The following is a 4750-nucleotide window of genomic DNA, read 5'->3' on the forward strand; positions in this document are numbered from 1 at the left end:
TCCCCAAACTTTTCAGGGTCTCGCCCCCCCCTTCCCTCTGTCCATGCCTCCTCCTCTCTCCCTGGAGCCGCAGCTGGAGGGGAGGGGGACGTGGACTGGGGTAAGGGGCCGAGGCTAGGGCTGCAGCTGCGGGGTGAGTCTGGGGCAGGGCCAGGTGCAGAGCCGTGACTGGGTCATGGCTAGGGGCGGGGCCTGATCAGAGCTGGGTGTGGCGCAGGGCTCAGTGGCACTTCCTCCTCACCCCCTGTGGGGGCTGGCCTGGCCCCACCACACATCTCTGAATGTTTCTCCCGCACCCCACAGTTTGGGGACCTCTGTTTTAACAGATAAAATTTCCTGACTCCATGAGCACTGAGCACGTTCCATCCCATCACAGCTTCTAGTACTGATCTGATTAAAGTTGCCTGTGCAATCTTAACTTGGCCCCTTTGTGCATATGCATTCTGATACAGTCTTTACTTATATGATCACATACTATTTTTTCTACAGGACTCCGCCTCATTCAGGGCACAGATGGCCTTCTCCGGGGATGAATCAGTGTTGTGCTATAAACTGTTGTCTGCAAGACCCTGCCTCATCTGTTGCAGAAGCTGGTAGGTGTGTAATGAATGAGGCAGGAAGATCAAAGCAGGTCTTATGGTTAAGGCTGTTGAATGTTGCCATGGAAATCTGAATCTAATTCCTGTTTCTGCCACTGGAGTTCCTGTGTGATAGTAAGCAAGTCACTTAAACCAAACCTTTTACAGGTGGTCACTAATTGTGCATGCTCATTCAGTGGGTGCTTGACTTGATACCCTGAAGTCTGACTTGCAGAAGTGCTGAATGCTCATAGCTGCAACTGAAGTCAATAGGAGCTGTGCTTGGACATATAAAGAACTCTATAATGCTGAAAAAAATCAGGTTCTAGGTATTTCAAATTGTGCACCCAAAATTAGTGGACACTTTTTGATCTTAATCGCACAGTGTCTTAATTCCCCATCTGTAAAGTGTGGTTAAATAATACCCTCTCACTTCACAGCAGTGTTGTGAAGATTAATTAATTAATATCTGTGAAGCACTCAGATACTAGAGTGATGTGGGCCATAGACAGATCCCATGAGGAAATTAATAAATTTGTCTTCAAAACAGGGTTTGAATAGTATGTAGTAAATAAGCCATAGACCCACACAGTGAACAATGAGGAGAAAACAAAATATTGAACAACTGCACGGTAAGACAGCACTGTCTACCTTTTTCTTTCTGAGCCCCCCCCCTCTCCCCCGCACATGTTATAAAAAACTCCACTGCCAAGCTATGCCACAACAACTTTTTTCTGCATATAAAAGCCAGAGCCGGCATTAGGGGGTAGCAAGCAAGGCTATTGTCCTGGGCCTCACACCACAGGGGGCCCCGCAAAGCTAGGTTGCTCAGGCTTCGACTTCAGCCCCAGGTGGCAGGATTCAGAGCCCCAGGTTTCAGCCCCACATGGTGGAGCTTCGGCTTTCTGCCTTGGGCCCCAGTGAGTCTAACACTGACCCTGCTTGGCGGCCCCCCAAAATCCATTTGCGGCCCCCCCGGGGGGCCCCGGATCCCTGGTTGAGAATCACTGATCTATCCTATGAACTGAATAAGGTAGGGGGTCCTGTGGAAAAAAAATAGTATGTGATCCTGTAATTGGAGATTGTATCATAATGTAAATGCATAAGGGGGCCAAATTATGGTTGCAGAAATAATCTTAATTCTGGTGTTTTCTAACTTTTGAGTGCTTGATTTTGCAACCTTAATAACGTTCTTTTAACAAGCTATTTTGTGATAATATACATTAAAATCAAATAGGATAAAACTAACCAACAATCTGTTTTAGTTCATATTTGACATAGAAAAATATAACACTACTGGAACAAAAAGTAGAAAGTTTACAGAGTTGTTGTGCCCTTACCATGCCCCCTCAACTCCCCCCACGTCCTCAGAATATAAGGACAAAGGTTGTTTTCAGAAGGTGCCCTTAATGGCATTTTAACAGTTACTGCTGTCTATTTCCCCTCTCCAGTTGAGTAGAATTTACTTCTAAAATAAACCATTTAACATAAAAAAAACCCACATCATAATAGTTTCAGCTTGTTACTGAAAGCTAAATCCGTATAAAACCTCGGTATATGACCCTGAAGCTGGGAAACATGGATTGTTTAGAATGTTCCTCTGAAATAGCCTCTTATTTTGTTGAATAGATTTCTAAATTATATATATTACTAAAAATGCACCCATCTGTTTCTAAATATTTCTATGCAGATAACAATTCTGTGGAAGGGAGAGGAAGTTGGAACTAGGGAACTGACCAAATCATAGTGTTGGCAGAGGTGATAGATGGCTCTGTTTATCAACCATGGAAACTGATACTAGCAGTTTTACAAAGTTGCAGCAGGAACTCTTTAGATATTTCATTGCATACAGACAACAATTAAAATGAGATGGGGATTTTTTGGCAAGCTACACAATCTCTATTTTTATAAATAAAATAAACACGAAAAGAAAGTGTGCAGTGATTATAGGAGAAGGTATTACTGTACACAATAAATGAAATATGATCTACCTATTGTTATGTATCTAAAGATTCCACAGAACAGTCACCACAACAGCTGTCTTTAGAGAATAATAAAGAAAAGGCATGAAGTGTGGAAAAGGTATTGTCTTATCTTATAAAACATATGATCTTTTACCCACTATTCTCTAAACACAAAAACAGTTTCAGCCATGACAGTTCCTGTTTCAAATGTCCAGCCCTAACGCCTGATTTTACAATATGTTTTTGCACTACAAGATTACAGCAGACAAGACCAGGACTTCATTTGATTTACTGACTGATTCTGTTCTGTTTCCTTTTAAAGATAAAGAATGTGTTCAAAGTTGCCTGAGTGTGAGAATGTGATCACTTCTTGGAAAGCTTCCTTCACTCTGGGAACCATCTAAGAAGCTATTTCTAAATTATATTAGAGCACATCCCTTCCCTATTCTTCCCTGTGGATGAGTACCAGCACTCTTAACTCTGAGAGCTGTATCTATATATAAATAATCGGTTTTGCCAATAAGGTAAGTGAGAGGTTGCAAGAGATAGTTAAAGACAGACATAGGAGAAGAACCCAATATAACAGACGAAGTCTCACTTAACTGCACTGCTTTCAGAATGAATGTCTACTGTGTGTGCTTGATTACAATATCTGCTGCTTCAACTGCTAGATGACATTCTCCTCTCAGAGATAGGGACAGAATCTAGCAGTCCTGACTTTCAGTTCTGCCCAGCTCTAACCAACAGATGACCCTTTCCACTCTACAACTCTAGATATGTTCAGATTTGGATAGATGCATTTGTAGTTATTCAAATGCATGCACCTCATCCTCTTTCTCTTCCCTTACTATATATTAAAAATAAGATTTGGACAATGGAGAGCAAATCCTTAGAGAACTTGTCACCTGTGGCAATGTTATCTTGTATACACTACTCAGGGTATGACTACACTGCAAAAACAACTCCCGTGGCAGTGCTGAGTCTCAGAGCCCAGGTATACAGATTTGGGCTTGTGGGGCTCATGCTACGGCGCTAAAAATAGCTGTGTAGATGTTTTCACTCGTGGCACTCACGCTTTGAAACCAGATGTTTGTGTGTGTGTGTGTGTGTGTGTCTTACACCCCACTGGAATGTTTACACTGCTATTTTTAGCTCAATAACATATATCTTAGTCTATAGACCCCAGCTCTGAGATTTGCTCCAGCGGGGGGGTTTGTTTTTTGTTTTTGTGTTGTAAATGTACCCTTAGCTTCTCAAAGAGGTTTCTCACTAAACAATCACGCTTTCTCACTCTCTTGCAGGCTATTAGTTTGGAAAAACTTATGAAGAACAAAGGAGGTGCCATAAGAATGGCGAGAAACAAATGTGGTGCCTATCTTCAAAAAAGATAAGACAACTTGTATTGGCAATTATTATTATTTGTACTTCGGTAACATCCAAAGGCCCCTTGCTGGATCAATAACCCACTGTGCTAGGTGCTATTCAAGCACAAACAAAGGTATGATTCATGCTCCAAATATCTTGTTTCTAATTTATATTCTTAATAAAAAATGGAAACACTGAACATCCAAACCACATTTTCAAACCCAGGTGCCAAAACTAAGCTAAATCTCTTTTTAGACACCCAGATAATGCCACTAACTTGGGCACCTAAACTGGACCTAGCTTTAGGCCAGCCATGTTTGAAAATTTTGACCCTAAAGGATAACATAATCCTAGGTAGTAATCAATCTGGGTTTATAAAGAACAGATCTTATCAGATGAGCTTGCTTTTTTTTTTTTTTAAATTATAAAATGCTTGGTGTAGATATTATATGTTTGGATTTAAGCAGCATCTCATGAAACCTTACTCTGAAGATCACTCAAATTGAGAAAATGAATGTAAATTGAAAGCTGACTGAAGAACAATGAACAAGGGTAATGATATACAACCTTGTAGCTATTTGTGGAGTGCTACAGGCACTGGTGTGAAGCCTTGTTTCACTTGCTATCTTTACTGGTCTGGAAGAAACCATGTTGCAGACACCACTGAAGATAGTTATATAGTACAAAATATCATAGAGTTGTTAAAAATAGGGTTACCATATTTTGTGCCTCCAAAAGGAGGACACTCCATGGGGCCCCGCCCCCGCCCCCAGCCCCGCCCATGCCCCCGCCCATGCCCCCGCCCCAACTCCGCCCCTTCCCCAAAGTCTCCGCCCCCTCCCC

Source organism: Trachemys scripta, chromosome 3 (assembly GCF_013100865.1).
Source record: "Trachemys scripta elegans isolate TJP31775 chromosome 3, CAS_Tse_1.0, whole genome shotgun sequence".
NCBI lineage: Eukaryota > Metazoa > Chordata > Testudines > Emydidae > Trachemys > Trachemys scripta.